Source organism: Pseudovirgaria hyperparasitica, assembly GCF_010093815.1.
Source record: "Pseudovirgaria hyperparasitica strain CBS 121739 unplaced genomic scaffold EJ05scaffold_4, whole genome shotgun sequence".
Taxonomy (NCBI): domain Eukaryota; kingdom Fungi; phylum Ascomycota; class Dothideomycetes; order Acrospermales; family Acrospermaceae; genus Pseudovirgaria; species Pseudovirgaria hyperparasitica.
In genome coordinates this window covers 1,906,589-1,931,227 of record NW_022985552.1, presented here as the reverse complement: position 1 = coordinate 1,931,227, position 24,639 = coordinate 1,906,589, and the positions used below count along the sequence as shown (strand labels likewise).

At 35.0% G+C, this 24,639-nt stretch overlaps 1 pseudogene across 1 annotated transcript; it reads right to left on the bottom strand.

Annotated features, from left to right (window-relative positions):
• Window positions 1-4,662: 4,662 nt before the first annotated feature.
• On the bottom strand, window positions 4,663-4,745 carry EJ05DRAFT_t30 (annotated as a pseudogene). The gene has a single exon. The product of its transcript is annotated as a tRNA-OTHER (tRNA).
• Between the last annotated feature and the right edge of the window lie 19,894 nt (window positions 4,746-24,639).

Genomic DNA, 24,639 nt, shown 5'->3' with positions numbered 1-24,639 from the left:
ACTAGAATATACTCGTCCGGACTAGTTTTAAAGGTTATATATTCTTATCTATATATAGAGTAGACTATTAAGAGTACTTACCTAGAGGCTAACCTCTATACCGTAAGTAAGGCCTACCTAGTATATAGCTCCCCTAGGATAAGGTTATAATTAAGTTCGCTATATATAAATATCGAAGTGGCTATAACGATCCGACCTATATAGATTAGATATTACTATACTATTCCTACGAATAGAGTACTATACTAAGTAGTACTAACTAAACTCGAGTTCTTTATATATAGTAGAAGCGAAGATATTACTAGCCTAAGACGCCTTATAGTATCTAGTCGAATACTATTTACCTACGTACTACTATTAAATAGTACTATACTAGTTACCCTTTTAGAACTAACTTCCATAGGGTACCTTAGACACTTAGCTACTAGCCTTACTATCCCTCCCTTAAGCTAATTAATATCTTATTATATAATAGCTATCCCTATAGTATAGAGGGGTACTAATACGTTAAGTTTATTTATCTTAGGAGCTATAGTATAGTCGTTTCTTTCTTTCTTCTTAGCTCTCTCCTCTTAAGTCTCGTAGACCTCTCTAGCTATAAAGTTAGGGGCGCCCTTCTCGAATACCGCATGACGTAAGTTACTATTAAGGCTTAATAGTTCGCTAATAGTAATATTTATAGTTATCCCTAGAACGCGCACTAGCCATGCTTTACTAGCTTCTATACTTAGCTACTATCCCTCGCGTAGATAGTTATTAAGCTTAACGCCTTAGATACGTGCCTTTTAACTAGAATTTAGGCTATCCCCTTTATCTATCTTATTCTTAGACGCCGTTAGCTCTTATTTAGATATTCTCTAGTCGCTACTCTTCTTACCGTCCTCCTATTCCTTAATAATTCTTATATACTACCCTTTACGCATTCCGCGGAGATAGGTAATCTTTCTTTCCTTAGTATAATTAGGTATACTCTTCGTAATCCCCCTTCTAGATATTATAAGTATAGCGGGCTCTTCTAGAGCTATTTCCTTATAGATATATCTATTACTAGCTATGTCGAAGCGTTTATAGAATTCTATATATCTATCTTTCTTACTCTCGGGCGATATAACTTCTTCTTCCGAATCACTATCCGCTAAGGCCTAGTAGGGACCCTTTATAGATTTTATACTAATACTATATACTAGTACTCCCTATAAAGCGTTAATATTTACTATAGACGTAGAAACCTTTACTCCCCCTCCGTACTAGCTTAGGCCGTTTTAAACCGTTACTATATAGTTCCGGATAGCTTATAGAGTAGCTTATAGCCCTACTAAGAAGGGTAGTAATAGAATTTCTTCTCCGTTCGCCCTAAAACGCCCTTAGAATACTTATACCCTATTAATATTTAGTAATCCGTCTCTAATGTATCCTACTATCTCTAGACATCTATATATTAGGTAATCTCCTCCGTACGTAATGCATATAATTAGTCTTCGAGGCCTATCCTAGACTATAACGCCTTCTTAGAAGTCTCGGGTAGAGATATATTCTCTATTCTATATATAATTCTATAGATAAACTTATATTAGTTCTATAGACATGCCTTATACTTAGAGGTGTATTAAAAGATTTAGCCTTCGCGCCTACTAGTTAATAATAGCCGAAAGTAGCTTAGGTTCGTACTTCTTAAGAGATAGGAATAAGAGATTAGAGGTAAAGTAGGACTTTATCTTAATTAACGTGAGGTCTAGTTTACTAAATCTCTCTACCATCTCGTTAAACTTATCCGATTCTAGCGTGATATATACTTCGACTAGAGAGGGGTAGCTAAATTTATTAGTTCTTCTTTCTTTATATAACTACTCTTCTAAGCTAGTCTTCTTACTCCCTATCTTTAATTTATAGTATATGGCTATAGCTAGCTCTTATACGGCTAAGTACTTATTAATATAAGCTAGTTCCTTAAGTGCTCTAGCCTTTCGTGATACGAAGCCATAGATAATTACCTAGTTATAACTATATACTTCTATTATAAGTTAATATTTCTCTATAGCCCGAGCCTTAAGACTATTAGATAGCCCTTCTAGGAAGAGCTCTATTTATAAATACGAGCTTAGGCTTCCTTTAGCCGTAAGTTTCTCCGTAATAATACGATACTAGGAGTAGTATATAGAGAGAGAGTAGGATAGGTCTACTTTAACCATTTCTATATATTTTTAGATAAAGTGGATGGTACCTTCCTTAAGGGCGGAGTTAAATAGAGAGAATTCCTTTAATAATTCTTCACGTAGTATAGCCTACTACTATTTCTAAAACCTATCTATTCCTTTAATAGTAGAACGGAGATAGTCCTCGTAGTATAACGGTAGAGAGGTTATCTTCTTATTAGGCGGAACTTTATAGTTTATATATATGTCCTCGTACTTCCGAAGGAAGGCCGTAATGTTTATTTCTTTAAAGTGCTTAGGGGCTAGAGTAGATAGAGATACTATTCTTCCTTATCGCGTAAATGCTACGAAGAAGTTAAGTATCTCTCTACGAGTTACTAGGTTATTATTTTAAGCTCCTATTATACTATTACTAGTAGTAGATATACTAGTAGAGACGCTAGGGGTAAGGTTATTAGTTAAGGGATTACCTTAACTAAAGGTTAGCCTAATGCGTCTACCTATAACACCTATCATCCCTTCTCCATGTTAATTAATCCCTTTATAAGGTGAACTATTACTATTATCTTCATCGATATAAGGTTTATAGTATTCTACTTATATTATTATCTTCGTGTAAGGCGTTCCTAAAGTAGTATACTCGTATAGCCGTATTTATAAATAATAGCTATAGTAGTACTAAATAGGTTATATTTATCGTTTTTGAACTCTTCTTTACTACTTTATCTAGCTCTATTTTATATTCTATTCCCCTAAGACATTTTCGAGTCGCGCTATTACCCGTATTAGCATGCGTATACTTTTTATAGCTACTTTTAAGAGGCTAGCCCCTAGCGACTCCGGACTCCCTGTTTTCTAGACTTATAGCTTCGATCTAGTAAGTCTAGACTACCTTATTAGGCACGCTATATACTTCCCCTAAGCTAGTTTCGGAGTCCTAATCTCCCCCTATAAGTTTATAGTCCGGGTATAACCTCTAAAATTATAATAAGCTATTGCTACGTATATCCCTTTTATAAATAGTTATATTCTTAGTATAGTAGTCGCGACGAACTCATAAGTATCTCTCCTAGGTATTATAAGTTCTCTTTAAACGCACGACTTCTTATTAGTTCTCTTTTATAATAGGATGGGTCTATATAATACTCTTAATTAATTTATTAATAGCTAAGCCTAATAATTAATACCTATAGAGGCCCATGAATATAAGGAAAGGTCGAATCATTGAATATTAGTAATGGGGGAAGCGTGTCGAGTAGAATGACCAAGGAAAACGCCCTTCTTAAATATATAATAAGCCATGTAATCGAGCTAGGGACATATATATGTGGGGCTGTAGGAGCGGCCTTCCATAGTAGTCTAAGGATAGGTTTTAAACCTTATACGGTCTAGTTCGACCGAACGATAGATATTAACGTCCACGCGTAGGAACTAGCAATTAAAATCTTTAAAACCGTACGTAACTATCGCGTAATAATCTAGTAAGTAAATAAGTCGTATATAAAGTACTATAATAGATTAGTTAAAGATTAAGCGTATGAGAAGGGAGACGAAGTCCTCCTTAATATCTATAATATATAAACGTCGTAAGTAAATAAAAAGCTCGATTATAAAATGGCTAGTCTCTTCCGAATTAAACGTTGTATTAGTATAATAATAATAATATTAGTGTTTAACTAGGAAGAACTATATATATAGCCATATATATGCTCCACAGGCTTAGGCCTCCTCTAGTATTGGCTGCTATGTATACAAGAAAACCTCCTATAATTAGCTCCCTAACTAGACCCTATTACTAATCTAACCTAGCCTAGTCTAAGTCCTTGAATCCCATTGGGTGACAAACTTACTTTCTTATCCTTATATTAGGCTTTTATTACTATATTGGTACCGGCTCTTAATAACGCCCTAACCAACTATAGTAGGTATTACCTTTCTTGTGATTGGGCAGGTCGCTAGGCTAGGCCTAGTCTTTTATTCCTATGTTACCGTGTTTTTCCTATCCATGGGAATATAGCTTTGCGCCGGGCAGTAGTCATTAATTAAGATGACTAATGCCGGAGGGGGTGTATATCTAATAGGTCCATGCCTTAGCACTAACCCTAGCTAGGCCGAATTCGGAAATTGTTCTTCGGGGCTATGTAATCGTCTATGGGTAGGCGGGATACTTGATTGGGTATTGCTGTCTGTTTCGTGGTTGCCGAGCCGGAGTAAGCGCGAGCTAAGCCGGATTGGGGTGGACAAGGCCCCGGTATGTGGTGAAAATTCTATGATTCGAGCTAAGCTAGTTGTGGGTCTAGCCGCTCTAGGCGTCGCTCTGCTACTTAAGGTAGCTTGGTAGGTGGCTATATTAGGTAATTCTCATCATGTGATGACGGTATAGTTATTTTTCACATTACCTAATGGTCGCTCAGGACTAAGTAGTCATGTGACGGCAACCTTCACGTCACGTGCTCGCTTAGCCCCGTATACTTTTAACAGAGCGTGCGAAAACTAGTGTGTGAAAAGGTAGCCGTTATAGGATTCGAACCTACGACGTTGGATAACAAACGCTTCTAGTAACGTAGCACACTACCACTACGCCACCTGGCCGTCGTATTAGTATAAGAGTCTACGAGCTTAACCTAGGAAATAATATAAAAGTCTATAACGTATTCCACGTCTTATTACTTAAAAGGTTTTAACCTAACGTATATAAACGCACGAACATATAATTATACTCTATTATACCCTAAGATAGACTAGACGTATACGAAGTAGACTATATTATCGAATATAGGCTTAACAAGAACGGTATCTAAAAGTATTAAATCCGTTGGAAGAACTACACCGAGGATAAGGATACCTAGGAATCTACGGTATATATCTTAAGTACCGCGATAGCTATATATAAATAGAGGTTATAGAATAATACGTTACTACCGTAAACCTAGCGCCGTCGGGGCCGTTATAAAAAGAAGAAGAATACCGTAGAGAACAAAGTATCGAATCACGAATCCTAAATGTATACTAGGAAAACTCTATAAGGCAGCCCTATAATTTAAGCGATATATAGTTACTAAACGCGAAGAAAATATAAATAACCGTTATAGGCACGCGACGTAATATATTATAATAGAATAATATAGAGAAGTCTAGAATGGACTAATATAGACTATTATACACGAGAAGAACATGGGACTAAGAAACTAAAAAGGTACCCTACTACGGAATTGAACTTATAATATATAATATAAAAGGTTAGAGTACCCGAACCGATAACTACTAGGCTACTAGTTTAGATACTCTAATATAATTTAGAGAGATAAACTAATTTATATACGATGCCTATACTTAAGTAACTTAAAGGAAATTAGAACCTAAAATTTAATAGTTATAGAATAAATAAGAATGTATATAATATCATTAAGTTAAGAATTAAATTACTAGAAAACTAGTAGATGGGTATCTAAACGGTCTAAAAAGGACCAAAACGGATAGAAACCAGGTAGATAGAGCCAACACACACTATATAGAAACCCTAGTAAATAGAGCCATAGAGCTACTTCTCTATCTTATTATTACTCTTAGAGCGTAGCGAATAAACTAACTAAGTAATAGAGCGACGGAGGTTAGAGACCTTATCCTCTAGAGTAACCACGCGCTCGGTTAGAGCCTAGTAAGATAATAACTAAGCGCTAGAGCGGAGCGACTAGACCTAAAGTTAGCTAATACGGTCTAGAATAATCTAGAATAGAATATATACCCTCTTATAAGGTAACTTAGAAGAAGAACTAGTAGATCTCTTATAAGACCCGTTAGTAGCATAAGGTAGGCGGAAAGGAATAGCACGAATCTCTTCTACGGCCTTAGTAGCTAAAACTAACTCCCTAGAATAGATAGCCTAAGCGCTAGGAATCTCGCGGCGACTAAAAATTATAAGCTAAGGTTAATAATAATTAACGGTTTCTAAACTTATACTTTAATAACCTCTAGGAAGAGCTTATAGCGCTCTCTAAACTCCCTACATATAGAAGCTAGATAACTACTAGAACCGCCGAGAGTCTCGCGGATACGAAGATCGTTATATATATCTTATACACGAATAGAAACCTAAAAACGCATTAGTATAGACGACTTTAGATTACCCTAGACTAAAATAGTCTAATAGACTTACCTAAAGACAAACTCTACTAAGAATAGTATAGCGGCGGTAGCGGGTAGAGAGCTTAAAGATTAGACGTATAGGCCTATCGTAGTTAGTAGAGTAGTAGCTAATACTAGAGTTAGAGCGGAAGAGATATTTAGAGCTAGTAGCGTAAGCCTTAATATACTTAAAGTATATCGAACTATAGTTCGCCGTTTTTCTATGGCGTAAACCACGACTACGTTTAGTATCTTTAGCGACCTAGGCCTTATTATTACTAGGGCTAGGTTTAAAGCGAATATTAAGGTCCTAAAAGGATCTAGAGCGACTAAGTCGGTCTATATTAGACCGAAAAGAGAAATAGCGTTTAGAGTAAGGCGGCGAAGGCGTAAACTCTTAATTATTATCTACGACGAGATCTTCTTTATCCTCTAAAGGTAGTAGAGTAGATAGATAGCGCGAGTAGATGTAGGTAGGCTTTATAGCTACCTCTTCCGCAATACTAGTACTAGAATTACCTAGATTAGAGCGACTAGTAGCCACGTTAGTAGTAATAGTAGTAGTAGTCTTAGCTACCTTCTTCTCTAACTTAGAGCGCGCCTTTATACTACTACGATAAGTGGATTTTTTAGCTAGTATAGCCGGGGTAGAGGTAATCCCTTTAGAGCGAGTCTTACGAGAGAAGGAGGTAGGCTTAGAAATAGAACTAGTATTAGATATCTATATATATATATTAGCTAGAGATCTAAGAGTAGAATACTCGTTTAGCCTTAAAGGCGATTAAAGAAGCTAAATTAGTAACCGTAATAACGCGAATGAATTATATAGAACCAGCTCTAACGAAAATAGACCACTCTAGACCCGAACGGGTCTAAACTAAAGGAGATAGTATACGAATTAATAACTTACCTTAAGAGTAAGGTAGATATACTAGAGAAGAAAATTTAGAATAAGAGAACTAAATATAAGCTTAGTTAATATAGCGGTCATATAACCCGCGGAGCTATCTCTAAGGTAGTAGCTATAAAGTAAGGGATGAGCGCGTATATAAATAAAAGTAAACTAGAGCTTAAGTTTACTAATATAAAGACTATCGATAACATTATATAGATTTAATTAGATGCGCGTATAAATATAACGCTTATAGAATTATAGATTTATATATAGCTAAGTACTTTAGGGCGAAGTATAAAAAGAAGAAGGATATTATTAGGGCTAACACTAGAATAGACTTAACTAGAATACTATGGTCTAGTATAGTCCGTGATAGGTGGACCTAGGGTAAGCTAGCTAGAATAAGCGAGACTACTATATAAGTAGGCCGTATATACTTAATTCCTACTCTTTAGAAATTAACCTCGTTAAGAGAGTAGACTACCCTTTTAAATATATTCCCGAATCCTCCTATAACCTATTAGACTACTATCCTACGTCTATAATCCTTATATTAGTATACTCGTCTTCTAACGAGTTACCCTCTATAATATATAGCTCTATATAGTAAATAGACTTAGTCTATTAGAGTATAGTAGGAGGAATAGTCTATCTAGTTAGTATAGGGAACGGTATAGAGATAGAACCTACTTACGGTACGGTCGGCTAGTTTCTAGCGCCTAGGTACGCGACGATTATTAGAGTCTTAACCCCTAGTATCTATAGCTACTACCGAGACGGCGCTAGCTTCTATAATAGAACTATTTAGACCTAGAGTACTTATAATAATAGTATAGAAGCTACGAGGTAGTATATAAGTTTACTAATATTATAGTAGCTACTATATAGTATTAAGATAGTAGGCGTAAGGGTAGTTAAGGAAGAAGAAAGTCGCTAGGCGTAGAATCTATATACTTACGTTAGAGAAAATCGTGTAGACTAGAGTAGAGCTAGTCCTAAAATAAATAATAATAATAATAAATATAGATTATATATAAGCTACTCTACTACTACTATATAACCCCTAGTCTAGAGAAGAGCTAGTTCTAAAATAGATAATAATAAAATAGAACGCGCGGTTTATATATAGACTACTATACCTTTATATAACCCGACGCGGTATACTATAATATAAGGAGTCTACCTCTACTACGTGACCGCTATAATATAACTACGAGATTCTACTACCTTATAATTATATAATCTATAATACTATAATATAAGGAATCTATCTCTACTATATAACCGCTAGAATATAACTATAATATACTACTATAGTACGACCTAATAACCTACGACGCCATAATATAAGGAATCTACCTCTACTATATAACTACTAGAATATAACTATAAAATACTACTACCTTACTAGAAGAAATATATAGCCCTACGGTTATTATATAGTATGGAAGGCCGTTCCTACAGCCCTATATGTATGTGTCCCTAGCTCGATTACATGGCTTATTATATATTTAAGGAGGGCGTTTTCCTTGGTCATTCTACTCGGCGCGCTTCCCCCATCACTAATATTCGACGATTCGACCTTTCCTTACGTTTATAGGTCTCTATAGGTATTAATTATTAGACTTAGCTATTGATAAATTAATTAAGAGTATTATATAGACCCGTCCTATCGTAAAAGAGAACTAATAAGAAGTCGTACGTTTAAAGAGAACTCATAATACCTAGGAGAGATACTTGTAAGTTCGTCGCGACTACTATACTAAGAACATAGCTATTTATAAAAGGGATATACGTAGCGATAGCTTATTATAATTTTAGAGGTCGTACCCGGACTACGAACTTATAGAGGGAGATTAGGACTCCGAAACTAGCTTAGGGGAAGTATATAGCGTGCCTAATAAGGTAGTCTAGACTTACTAGATCGAAGCTATAAGTCCGGAAAATAGAGAGTCCGGAGTCGCTAGGGGCTAGCCTCTTAAAAGTAGCCGTAAAAAGCATGCGTATACTAACACGGGTGATAGCGCGACTCAAAAATATCTTAGGGGAATAGAATATAAAATAGAGCTAGATAAAGCGGTAAAGAAGAGTTTAAAAACGATAAATATAACCTATTTAGTACTACTATAGCTGTTATTTATAAACACGGCTACACGAGTATACTACTTTAGAAACGCCTTATATAAAGATAATAATATAAGTAGAATACCATGAACCTTATATTAATAAAGACGATAGTAATAGTTTATCTTATAAAGGGATTAATTAACATAGAGAAGGGATAATAGATGTTATAGGTAGACGTATTAGGCTAACCTTTAGTTAAGGTAATCCCTTAACTAATAACCTTACCCCTAGTGTCTCTACTAGTATATCTACTACTAGTAATAGTGCGATAGGAGCTTAAAATAACGACCTAGTAACTCGTGGAGAGATACTTAACTTCTTTATAGTATTTACGCGATAAGGAAGGATAGTACCTCTATCTACCCTAGCCCCTAAGCGCTTTAAAGGAATAAATATTATAGTCTTCCTTCGGAAGTATAAGGATATATATATAAACTACGAAGTTCCGCCTAATAAGAAGATAACCTCCCTACCGTTATACTACGAGAACTATCTCCGTTCTACTATTAAAGGAATAGATAGGTTTTAGAAATAGTAGTAGGCTACGCTACGTGAAGAATTATTAAAGGAATTCTCTCTATTTAACTCCGCCCTCGAGGAAGGCACTATCTACTTTATCTAAAAATACGTGGAAATGGTTAAAGTAGACCTATCCTACTCTCTCTCTATATACTACTTCTAGTATCGTATTATTATAGAGAAACTTACGGCTAAAGGAAGCCTAAGCTCGTATTCGTGAATAGAGCTCTTCCTAGAAGGGCTATCTAATAGTCTTAAGGCTCGGGCTATAGAGAAATATTAACTCACGATAGAAGTATATAGTTATAACTAGGTAATTATCTATGGCTTCGTATTACGAAAGGCTAGAGTACTTAAGGAACTAGCTCGTATTAATAAGTACTTAGCCGTATAAGAGCTAGCTATAGCTATATACTATAAATTAAAGATAGGGAGTAAGAAGACTAGCTTAGAAGAGTAGTTACATGAAGAAAGAAGAACTAATGAATTTAGCTACCCCTCTCTAGTTAAAGTATACGTCGCGCTAGAATCGGATAAGTTTAATAAGATAGTAGAGAGATTTAGTAAACTAGACCTCACGTTAATTAAGATAAAGTCCTACTTTACCTCTAATCTCTTATTCTTATCCCTTAAGAAGTACGAACCTAAGCTTCTTTCGGCTATTATTAACTAGTAGGCGCGAAGGCTAAATCTTTTAATATACCTCTAAGTATGAGGCATACCTATAGAACTAACGTAAGTTTATCTATAGAATTATATATAGAATAGAGAATACGTCTCTACCCGAGACTTCTAAGAAGGCGTTATAGTCTAGAATAGACCTTAAAGACCGGTTATATATATCACGTATAGAGGAGATTACCTAATATATAGATATCCGGAGATAGTAGGATATATTAGAGACGGATTACTAAATATTAATAGGGTATAAGTATTCCGAGGGCGTTTCGGGGCGAATAGAGAAGAAATTCTATTACTACCCTTCTTAGTAGAGCCATAAGCTACCCTATAAGCTATCCGGAATTACGTAGTAACGGTTTAAAACGGCCTAAGCTAGTATAGAGGGGGAGTGAAGGTTTCTACGTCCGTAGTAAATATTAACGCTTTATAGAGAGTACTAGTATATAGTATTAGTATAAAACCTACGAAGAGTCCCTACTAGGCCTTAGCGGATAGTAATTTAGAAGAAGAAGTTACGTCGCCTAAGAGTAAGAAAGATAGATATATAGAATTCTACGAACGCTTCGACGTAGCTAGTAATAGATATATCTATAAGGAGATAGCCCTAGAAGAGCCCGCTATACTTATAATATCTAGAAGGGGGATTATAAAGAGTATACCTAATTATACTAAGGAAAGAAAGATCGCCCGTCTCCGCGGAATGCGTTAAGGGTAGTATATAAGAATTATTAAGGAATAGGAGGATAGTAAGAAGAGTAGCGACTAGAGAATGTCTAAATAAGAGCTAATAGCGTCTAAGGATAAGATAGATAAAGGGGATAGCCTAAATTCTAGTTAAAAGGCACGTATCCGAGGCGTTAAGCTTAATAACTATCTATACGAGGGATAGTAGCTAAGTATAGAAGCTAGTAAAGTATAGCTAGTACGCGTTCTAGGGATAACTATAAATATTACTATTAGCGAACTATTAAGCCTTAATAGTAACTTATATCGTGCGGTATTTAAGAAGGGCGCCCCTAACTTTATAGCTAGAGAGATCTATAAGGCTTAAGAGGGGAGAGCCGAGAAGAAAGGAAGAAACGACTATACTATGGCTTCTAAGATAAATAAACTTAACGTATTAGTACCCCTCTATACTATAGGGATAGCTATTATATAATAAGATATTAATTAGCTTAAGGAAGAGATAGTAAGGCTAGTAGCCGAGTATCTAAGGTACCCTATAGAAGTTAGTTCTAAAAGGGTAACTAGTATAGTACTATTCGATAGTAGCGCGTAGGTAAATAGTATTTAACTAGATGCTACGAGGCGTCTTAGGCTAGTAATATCTTTACTTCTACTATATATAAAGAACTCGAGTTTAGTTAGCGCTATTTAGTATAGTACTCTATTCGTAGGAATAGTATAGTAATACTCTATCCGTATAGATTGGATTATTATAGCTACTTTAATATTTATATATAGTAAACTTAATTATAACCTTATCCTAGGGGAGCTATATACTAGGTAGACCTTACTTATAGTGCGGAGGTTAGTCTCCGGGTAAGTACTCTTAATAGTCTACTCCGTATATAGATAAGAACGAGTAACCTTTAAAACTAGTCTAGATAAGTATATTCTAGTCTTAGAGAAGGAGGGTAACTCCGTGGCTAGAGACTAACTATATAGCGGAGTATATTACTAGAAGCCGGAGTTAAGCCGGATTATTAGTTAAGGGCTACCCTTAACTAATAATCCGCACTAAATAGGGTCTAGTAAACCTACTAATAAAGGGGATAGGATATATTTTTATACGGATATAGAAATAAGTTATATAGAGTTACTTTCCGAGAAAATCCGGCCTAAAAATATTACTCGGTTATTAAGAAAAGATAACTTAGCCGCCCTAGTAGTTACGGCGGTAAGGTACGCTACCTTCGTATATAAATAAGGTATAATAATAGAATAGCTTATAGTAGGCTCCACCGGCCTCTAAAGACGGTATTTATCCGGGGTATTAAAGGGATTTAGTATAGCTACTATATATAAAAGAAAGGGAGTTAAAGTACACCCTATAGATAACTCCGAAGCCCACTAAAAGGTCTCTAGAAATCTATTAGGGTATCTAGACTAGCGTGAATAAGTAATCGTATAGTAGATACTTCTTCCGGCTATCCACCTAGGCCTTAACGTATTTAATAGACTAATAGAGCCTTAAAGGGTAACTATCCCGCTAGGAACACGTCTAACGCCTCTATATATAAGTTAGCTAAAGATTAGAATAGAGCTACGTCCCGTAGAACTTAAGTTACTATATATAATCTTATTATATCGCGAGGAAGTACTAGTATAGAAATTCTTATATCTTAGTAAATTTAATAAAGAGATAGTACCTCTATAGGAGATCCGAACGGTAGAATATAAGATATAGTAGGCTAAGAACTTTAATATTTCTAGAGCCCTTTATAGAAAGGTACTTACGATTCTAAAAGAGCGTCTTAATAGTAGAAGGCTCGAGCCCTATAGTAGTCCTTATTAAAACGCCTATTTTCTTATGGAAAAGAAGAAGGAAGCTAATAAGAAATAAGATTATAGGTTAATTAATTCGGCGATAGAAATTAACCGAGTTACTATTCGTAATACGGCTACGCCGCCCTTATATAAAGAATTCTCGGAGTACTTTACGGGGATAGCCGTCTTAACGTTTACCGACTTCTTCTTAGGATATAATTAGATTCTATTAGTAGAGTATTACCGAGACTTAACGGGGTTTATAACACCTCTAGAATTACTATATAGGATAATATTACCTTAAGGGGCTACTAATTTAGTAGCTTAGTTCGTTAGAATTATATTAACTATTATATAAGAATATATCCCGGAGAGGGCTCTACTATTCCTAGATAACTTAGATATTAAAGGACCTATGACGAAATATAACTCTAAGGAGGCCCTGCCTAGAATTCATAGATATATCCTAGAATATTTAATTAATATAGATAAGGTTCTCGCGGATATAGAGCGCGCTGGATACGCCCTAAGTAGTAAGAAGACTTAGTAGTATGTTAAAGCCGCTAACGTTATAGAATACGTCTATAGTATTAAAGGGAGGCGACCGAGTAATAAAAAGGTTACTACTATTAGGGACTAGAAACCCTATAAAAACACGACGAATATACGAGCCTTCCTTAGCGTTTATATATATTTCCGGATATAGATCCCCGGGTACGCTATTATCGTATCGCCGCTATTTATACTATTAAAGAATAAATCGGTCTAGTAGTAGATAGCTAAGGAGTAGACCTTAATAGACGCGCTAAAGATAGCTCTAACTACTACTTCTATACTAATAACGTTATAGTACGGGATAGATACGGGAGATATAATCCTAGTAGTAGACTCTAGTAATATTAGATAGGGGGCTACGTTAATATAGGAGAACAAGAATTATAAATATTAGCTATCGCGGTATAATAGAGGAATATAGTTAAAAGCTAAGAGAAACTATAATACCGTGAAACTAGAGTACTAAGCCCTCCTCTACGCGTTATAGAAGTTCCGGTAATATCTCTATAGTATATACTTTATTATAGAAATAGACGCGAATACTCTAGTCGCTTAAATTAACCGTACTATAACTAACTTACTAGGGGCGCTCGTTACTAGGTAGCTCGCGTGGATTTAGCTATAGAACTTTATAGTTAGGCATGTACCTAGAAAGCGTAATATAGTCGCTAATAGTATCTTATAGATACACGAAGAAGAAGAACTACTAGACGTCTCTACCTTTAACCTAGATAAGTTCGTAGATATGGCTCTATATATAGACGTGCTAGAGACGTCGTTAATTAAGCCTATTAGCGGGAGAGATTACACGATAGGGATACTTAACTATACCGCTATTAAGTCTCCCTTAATAGATAAATATAGTAATAAATAGTAGAGGATTACGAAGTATCTTACTATACTTAAGAGACTAACCGACCTAACCGACCGAGTATATAAGGCCTTTATAACCGACTACCTAAAGTTCCTTATATATAACTAAATACTCTAGTAGAGAGGAGATAGGCATCGCTAATATATACGAGTAATTAAGGATCCGAATACTAGGGCGTATATAATTACTACTACTTATAATAAGATAGATTATAGAGGTAGCGAAGGGACCCTTAGAAGGATTAAGAATAAGTATTAGTAGATAGGTATATATAGAGACGTGCGATAGCACGTAAAAACCTATAATAAATATTAATAACGAAGTAAGCTCCTCGGAGATCTTAATAAAGGGCTCTACCACGTTATAACGCCTATTCTTTAGTAAAGAATATACTTAGATATAATAATACTACTACCTTCTATAGAGTATAGTAAAGTAGTATCTATATAAGAATAGCTAAGCGGATAGACTAAGGCGGAGGTATATACGGCGGCTACGTCTATAGTTATCGTAAAGTTCCTCTTTAAGAACGTAATCTATAGATATAGAATTATTCCTAAAATCATCTATAACGGTAGTAGAGAAAATATAGGTGCTATAGAGGAGCTCCTCCGACTCTATAGAATTTATTAGAAGGTTACGTCTATATATAATCTCCGAGTAAATAGAATTATTAAGAGAAGTTTTATACTACTCGCTAATACTCTCGCGAAGATAACTAATGGCGGATTTAAGAACTAGCCTAACTACCTCCATGCGGTTATCTAGGTAGATAGAATAACGACACGTGCTAGTATAGGGTATAGTACCGTATACCTCGTGCTTAGCTATAAACTAATTATGCCTATCGAAGTCGAATTCAAGTTACTCTAAATACTCTCTTAGAACGAGGTACGATCGACGTCTAACTTACTCGCTCTTCGAGCTAGATAACTTAAGAGAAGATCCGAGGATCTTAAGGAGGCCTATATCTATATAATATAAACGCGTGAGGAATCGAGAGAGGCATAGAATAATAACTATTACCTTCGTTAAGAGTTATTACTAGTTAATATAATTATCCTTCTATATAACTCGTAGCGATAGAAGAATATAGAGCGGAAGCTAAGGTGGTATTAGAGGGGGCCATATAGAATTTAGTCTATGTTTAATTATACTTATAAGCTCGCGGAGCTTAATAGAGCCATGCTTAGAGGGACGTTTCCTAGCCATAGGTTAAAGAAATATTTTATAAGAAATGCGAGTAACGAGAGTTAGGACGAGCCCTTACGACTACTAATTAGAAGAATTACTAAGGAAAATAAGGAGAGTAGCGATAAGAAAAACTATTATAAATAACTTACGGAATACCTCGACGACGCCATACGAACCCGGGTGGAAGTGGTAATTTCTACTCCGTAAGACTTTAATAGAGAGAAATATTTACGTTTCCCTAGAATCGATATCTCCTTCTAGGGGATAGAAGTTTTTTTAAGGAGAGAAGGGATACTTATAAAAGTAGTCTTATAATAATAAACTCTATTATCGAAAGAGGATAATAAATCCTATTATTACTATAAAATAATAAAACCTATTATTAAAGTAAGTAATGCTCGAAAGAAGATATAATGGCGTTTACACGAAATTCCACCTACTATATATTGAAACCGGTCGTGTAATCGAAGCCTATCTATTAAAGGCCTATTTCGTTACTATAGAACGGGCCCTATTAGAAACTAATAAGAAAGAAAAGAAGGAGGAGGTATAAGAGAAAAAGATACTTATAGGAAGTCTTATAAGGATAAGAATATACCCGGTATCTATTTATTTATAGATTCCGCTATATACCCGGTAGATATATTCATTTATAGATTTCCTATATATCTAGTATATATTTATTTATAGATTCGACACGTATACGGGCCTATAGCCGTTAGTAAGGATCATTTATAAAAATTACTATATACCCGGCATTCGAGGAGGCATAAAAAGAGAACTTAAGATAGTATATAACTCTTCCCTCTTATACCTCTCTATATCTTCTTAATTAATAAAATCTCCTCCTCTACTTCCGCCTTACTTAAACTATCTCTTCTTAGAATGTAACTTACTAATAGAACTAATAATAATAATAGCCCCGCTAAAGAAGAAAACGCCTACTTATAAAGAGTTATAAGATTATTAAGCACTAATAAGATAGATACGGTCCTAGTTAAGAGTCGTAAGTACTAAAGTAGGGCTATCGACGGCTATCGTAGTATTAAGGCCATCTACTACTCCGTATAGATAGGCTATAGAAGCTATAGAAATAAATAAGTCTACTATTAACCGAATTATCGCTATCTAGAACCCGTAAGAGCGATAGGACTATATTCTAGACACGTTTAATAATCTCCTTTATATTACTAGCCTTATAGAATAGCTCTTAAGTAGTATAGTTAACCTCTTCTAGGAAGTAGAAGCCGTAATAGAGTATAGTAAGGTAAAGATTAACTCCTCTATTCCGAAAGAAGTCCACGAGATAATTTATTATAGAAGAGATACTAACTCCCGTATCCTAAAAGCTAAAAATATAATCCTATAAAACTAGTAAAAAGACCTCTCTAATAACGATGGCTAGTTACTCTAATCCGCTCTCGGATAGCTCTAGTAAACATAGAACTTTATAGAAAAGCTAGTAGCGCTCTTATAAGTGCGGACATGGGCGAGAGTAAGGAACTAGTTAAACGTATCCCTATGGTCCCGAATCGGCTAGGGATAGAAGGGAAGGAGAATTAAGGTATATCTTTAGAGCTCTAATATCGATACCGCCCTAGCTAGTAATAGTAATAAGGACGGTCTATCTCTCTAGTAACTCTCGAACTACCCTAGCTAATAAAATAAACTAACGTTCTATAATAAGACGGGACTTATTATCCCCGCTAGTTAATAGTTATTATAGATAAGTAGAATGGTTTATAGGCCCGTCGAATACTATCTATAAATTAAAGAGATGAGTGCATCGCCTCCGCCTTAGACCTTACTATTACTAAAACTAGCGTAGGTAACGCCCGTGGTAAAGTCCCCTCTATAAAGCACGCCTTCTAGTTTAGTAGTACGTCGTCTCTTCGAAGCTAGTCGTCTATTTAAAGTAAGTATTCCTCCTACTACTACTAGTAAACGTCCCTTACTAGACTATATAAGAACGTCTTTAGTATCTATTATAGCCACGCCGATAAAACCTACTCGCGGATATGCCTTATCTACTAGCCCTTAGTAATTACTAGGGGCGCCTATACGATAATCCCCGGTTATTCTTAGTTCGTACTCTAAGATAATAGTATCGGTTAAGGAAGAGGATAAGCCTAAGAAGTATTAATACGCGCCTTTAGTAACGAAGACTTTTAAGGTAGCTATATTATTAAAGAAGAATTTCACGAGTATTAAGAGAATAGCCCTACTAGTACACTAGAAAGCGTAGATAGGTAACATGGCTATTCCGTATAAAGTCTACTATAAGTATTACTAAGACGTGGCTAGAAAGAATAATATACTCGTTAGTATGTCCTACTTAAACCTAGTAGCGAGACTTAAAATAGTATATAAGTTTAGAGATAACGTGGGGGCCCTTAAAGTTTATAAGAACTACTATACCTAGTTCGCGAAGTACGCGCGGCTACCTTATCCGATAGAGGCATTAGGTATCTATCGTTACTAGGCCCTAGAGACCCCGAAGTAAGTTATTAATATTAAAACTATCCTTACTAGTATCGCATTTATAATTTAGAAGGAGGATAGTAGAATAGATAGATAACTCTTCGACGAGTAGGAACGTACTAGAAGTATTAATATTAAAGGGCTCTTCGAGCTACTTAAAAAGACGACCTCTATACTTAATAAGAGTATTCTAGAACTCGCGAGGGATGAATTTAATATATATAAGTACTACCAGCGTATGTTTAATAAGAAATCGAACTACGGCTAGCTACGAACTATATACCACTCCTATATCTAATAGTTTATTAGGTAATACCTACTTTACTAGCTCACCTATATCGCTCTTCGGCCTAATCTTAACTACTATCTAATCTCGTACCCGTACTATGCGAAGTCCTGGGATAGAGGCGATAAGACGGGTTTTAAGTATCTCGATAATACTATTAATCAAATCCTCGATTCTAGCGATAGACACGGGTTTAATATAATCTAAGGGAGTATTAGTCTCGACGACGAATAAAGTAACGACTATACTATAATCATTCCCCGCTTCTATAAGTTCTTAAATAAATAGTAGTCGAAGGCTAAGCTCCGCGAGGGGGTTAATTAAAATAGTATAATTATAGCTATTAACGATAAGATCTATAATACGGACGATAGGAAACGATTTAGTCCCTTCGTCCTAGTCCCCTACTAGTCCCTTAAAGTATATATCTCTAGCCTACTAATAATACACGGCGCCTAGGGTTCTATAAAGGGTAGAAGATATATAATACTTCTATAGTATATCGCGATTGGCCCTAATCATATAATAATGGAAGTACCTAAAATAGATATATAGGAATAACTCGCAGTAGCTTATAGGAATTTAACTCCGGGACCTACGTCTCCGTTAGAATTTTCTAATAAATATAGCGCGATTCCTTTTACCTTTCTAGCCGTAGTTTAACTCCCGAGTTTTAACGCCGTTAGTAACGTATTAGTTAGCTATAAAAGATAGAATAGCTAGAAGGTAAAAGAAGAGGTAGCTACGTGGCTTAATATAAGTCCTTAATAACTTAAAGCTAAGATAGACGCCTAGTTTAAGGAGGGCTCGAGGGTATTCGTGGAGACCTTTAAGAAAATAGTAAGGTAGAAAAGGCTAGTCTATAGGGATAGGTCGTTCTAGAAGGAATTTAATAAGGCGCGCGCCGCTAAGCGGCTAATTAATTTAAAGAAATTCGAGCCTAACGCGGGCCTAGATAACATTAAAGAGAACTTCTATAGATAGGAGAGGCCTAACGAACTATCCGATAAGGAGGAATCTAACCTCTCTAAGATAAGTAATATAATTCTTTAGGAGCTGGCTCGCGATCTTAAGTACTAAGATTAGGCGCCTAAAAACCTACCTAATTATTAGTTAAGGGCTGCCCTTAACTAATAATCCGGGCTAAGGTTTACCCGCGCCGAAAGGTTTACTAGGGGCGCATTTTATTTATATTAAGGTCTTTCTTTTAGGCGTTCTTTACACGGTTTCTTATACGGTTACTATACTACTAAGGGTAGTAGTTCTATAGGCCGGGGAGGTATATATAGAAGGCCGTTCCTATAGCCCTATATATATATATCCCTAGCTTAATTATATAGCTTATTATATATTTAAGGAGGGCGTTTTCCTTGGTCATTCTGCTTAGCGCGCTTCCCCCATTACTAATATTTAATAATTCAACCTTTCCTTACGTTTATAGGCCTCTATGGGTATTAATTATTAGACTTAGCTATTAATAAATTAATTAAGAGTATTATATAGACCCGTCCTATCGTAAAAGAGAACTAATAAGAAGTCGTACGTTTAAAGAGAACTTATAATACCTAGGAGAGATACTTGTAAGTTCGTCGCGACTACTATACTAAGAATATAGCCATTTATAAAAGGGATATACGTAGCAATGGCTTATTACAATAGTATAATATAAAGACTATAAACCTAAGACCTAACCGAGCCCGGTTATTATTATATAAAATACTAAGCCGGTCCCTAGAATAATTCTAGAGAATAAGAGTATATTATGGACTTCGGCTTTACCTTATCTCTAGTATTATATAATAGAGCCGGGATAGATAGAGACTAGTATAGAGGTATTACGTGACCTTACTTAAGACTATACTTAAAGCTATAACTATACGGGCTTATCTCTACTCTCTCTAAGTTAAATTATAATATATCTTAATTACTATTATAGTAATACCTTAGTCATATCCATTACATATAGAACTATATATCTTTAGTATAGAAACTTCTAGATTAGAGCTATCTTCTCTAAATTTATAGCTCTTTAGTATACGTAAGAAAGGAACCTTAGCCTTTTCTCTAGAACTATTTCTAGGAATTTTAATATCTCTAGTATAGAGAAAGAAGTCTAAAGTAGTAGAGATCTTAGTACTATTATAGAAATTAATATATATTAGTAAGAATCTATAATAATTTAAGAAAAATAATATTATCTAGTAATTATAGTAATAATAGCTATAGTATATTCTAATAAATTTTTATAGATTATATTAGAATTATACTTCTAGACGTACTCCTTACTATAGATATATAAATTATAGAAAGCCTTCTCTAAGGCGTTATAATTAGTAGTACTATACTTCTTATTAGTAGAGGTTACTAGAGATCTAATAATAATCTATACTAATATAAGTAAATCTACGTAAAGCTCTTTAAACCTATTTAAATATCTATAAATAATAATACTTCTTAGTTATATAAGTACTATATATTATAGATTTAGTACTACTATAAGCGGTATATAATAGAAAGCGATAACTATAGTAATATATAGCTAGATTATTAGAGCCCGGCTGTTAGGGCTAACACTAGGATAGACTTAACTAGAATACTATGGTCTAGTACGGTCCGTGACAGGTGGATCTAGGGTAAGTTAGCTAGAATAAGCGAGACTACTATATAAGTAGACCGTATACACTTAATTTCTACTCTTTAGAAATTAACCTCGTTAGAAGAGTAGACTACCCTTTTAAATATATTCCCGAATCCTCCTATGACCTATTAGACTACTATCCTATGTCTATAATCCTTATATTTTAATTCCTCTTTATATAGCACGACGGTAGTTTATAGAAATGGCTCTAACCACTCGTTATAACACTCGTGGCACCACCTCTTATAGTAGACCTTCTCCTAACCTAAACGAGGAGAATAGTCTATCTATAACTACCCCTACTAATAACTATACCTTATAGGCTATCGTACTAATAACTCGCATAACATTCCGTATAACTATAGAAGATATTATAGAATACGAGGATAGAGTCTATTATACTCTATCTCGGTCTAGTTCGAACTATACTAGACCTAACCTTAATATAAGGCTAGACCTTATTAACGTTAACGAGTTAATCCGTTAGAATCGCCTAATATTAACTACACCTTATAACGATATATATACTAGACTATACGAAGAGAGGTAACAATAGATTTAACTCGAGTAATAACTACGCGAACTTAACGAAGCTCGAGAACGTACTACGAGACTTAAAGCTATATTATATACTTTAGTTCTAGTAACGACTAATCTATATTTATATGGACCTATACCAACTAAAATAATCTATCCTAGTCTACTACTATCCTAATTACCCCGACCTAAGAAACCACCTTACTTCGATAGTAAAAGTAGAAAGAGTTTCCATATATAGGCTTACTAATATAGCCGATTCTTCTATCTATTTACGAACGATAGCGATAAAATTAGATTCGCCTAGAACTACCTCGACCTAACGCCTTTAGAACGTTAGATAGTATACCGAATTAAATATTCTAAGGATATCTATAACTAGGACACGTTCACCGAATTTCTCCTCTAATATTTTAGCGATAGAGCTAAACGACGTAACTAGGCCTAGGGCCATATCTTCGAGACTCGATAACGAGATAATTAGTTACCATTATACCTCCTTAAATACCTTCGGCCTCTCTAGAGAGAAGCCGAAGAAGATTGTATAATTCGATAGTACGACGACTTTAAACGGTCCCTTACCCTAAATATAAAGAACCGTCTCGACCTTATAATAATAATCCCTATAGACCTCTAAGCTCTTATAAACCTCGCGGAGCGATACTAGTATATAATAAATAATTAACGCCGCGCTAGTGTACGACTATCCCTAATAATCTAATCTAATATAAAATTATCTAACTAAAACCGATTTAGTAATAGATCTCGCGGGACGTTATAAGGCTACTACCACGCCTTAAATTCAAAACCACGCGGATCGTATCGTGGATCTCCCTACTAATTAATATATTAAGATGCGAGGACTAACTCGTATAAATAACCTAAAGTCACTTACTATACCTATAGTAGAATAGGCTATATAGTATCTAAGTACTATTTAGGGAAGCCACCGAGTGCTAATATAACTAACTAACTAGTTATATACTATAAGTGCTAGTAGCTAGAATATATCGCGCCTAACTATCTAGCATAGAACATAAAAAACTAATAGCCTATAAGAAACCCTCGCGACTTATAGGCGCGACTATAATAGAGGGGTAATCCGCTAAATAGTATATCGAACTATAGGCTAGACCTATTAAGGTCCCTCGTAGATAACATTAGACCGTAATACTCGATAGTAGTTTAGCTACTAACATTATATCGACTTAACGAGTATAAGAACTTAACGTTAACATTTAAGTACTAATAGATACTACCTTCTATAGCATCGATAGTCCTATTAAATTATAGGGTACCTATACTATTAAATATAGTATCTAGGATAGCGGGGGGAAGTAGAAACCCTACTACTTAACCTTTATCGTAGTAGATAGTCCCTTTAATATGATCCTTAGTATACTATAGCTCGAAAAATATAACCCGAAACTAGACTTCATCTAGAAAACAGCTGGCTAGCGTATATATCTACTATAATAGAACCTAGTATAGCTAGTCGACGACGAATAATTCTAGAAGAACTACGAAAAGGTAATCTCCGCTATCTACGTCCTCTTACTTACTTAAAATAGAGAGCTTAGTATTAAAGTAGATAAAAACCTACTATATTAGTATAAAATGTACTAACATATCGTGTTAGCGATTGACTCGTCCGAATTACCTTAATACTAATCTACTAACCTTACTATTAACCTTAAAGACGGTTAATAACCCCTATACGGACCTATCTACCCTCTATTAGAACCCGAGCTATAGGTCCTCTAAGAATATATCGAAAAGAACCTTACACGAGGATAGATTAGGCCTAGTATATCTCTAGCCGGAGCTCTAATCCTCTTTATAAAGAAGAAGAATAGGAGTCTCCGTCTATATATCGACTACTATAGCCTAAATAATATCACGCGAAAGAATCATTATCTACTACCTCTTATCTCCGAGTCTATTAATAGACTAGGGTATATAAAGATCTTTACTAAGCTCGATCTACGCGACGCCTACTACCGCCTATATATTAAGAAGGGCGATAAGTAGAAAACGGTGTTTAGGACCCGTTATAGACACTTCGAGTATATAGTAGTTCCTTTTAGACTAACTAATACGCTAGGAACCTTCTAAGCGTACATTAATAACGCGCTAGTAGGCCTACTCGATATGACGTGCATTATATACCTTAATAACATCCTTATCTTCTCTAATAACGAAGAAGAATATATCTAGCACGTACGCGTAGTTCTAGATAGGCTAGAAAAATATAAGCTATATATTAAGCTATCTAAATGCGAGTTCCACTAGGACCATATTAACTTCCTTAGCTTCGTTATTACTAATTAAGGTATAACTATAGAAAGGGATAGAGTCGCTACTATCATAGACTGGCCTAAACTAAAATCGGTTTAAGATATACGTATCTTTATTAGATTCGCTAATTACTACCGAAAATTCGTTAAGTACTTCTCCCGTTTAGCCGCACTACTTAATACGTGTACTACTACTACTAACTCGTCTATTACGGTCCGTAGTGGATAGAAATAGTATAATATTAAATTATAACCTATTAAATTAACTAAGGTCGAAAGAATATCCTTCGAGAAAATTAAAGAGGCATTTATAACTACTCTATTACTAGTGCACTTCGATCTAACTAAATCTATCCGCGTTAAAACTAACGCGTTAGGATTTATAATCTTAGGTATTCTCTTCTAGCCTAGACTAACTAAGTCTAAAAAGGTCTAATAGTATCTAGTTACGTTCTTCTCACGTAAAATAGTCGATATTAAGACTAGATATACTATCTATAACCAAGAGCTACTAGTAATAGTAGAGTCGTTTAAATAGTAGCGACATTATCTTAAAGGTACTATATATAACGTTAAGTTACTAACTAATTACTATAACTTAAAGGGGTTTATAAGCATAACGGTTTTAAACCGTCGATAGGTCTAATAGACTAAGTAGCTTATAAACTTTTACTTTATAATCTATTATTAACCTAGAAGTATAAATCTAGCTAATAGAATATTAAGAAGACCTAACTATAAAGAAGGCGCCTAGGATTATAGTAGCTATAGGGTCCTAGAGTAGCTA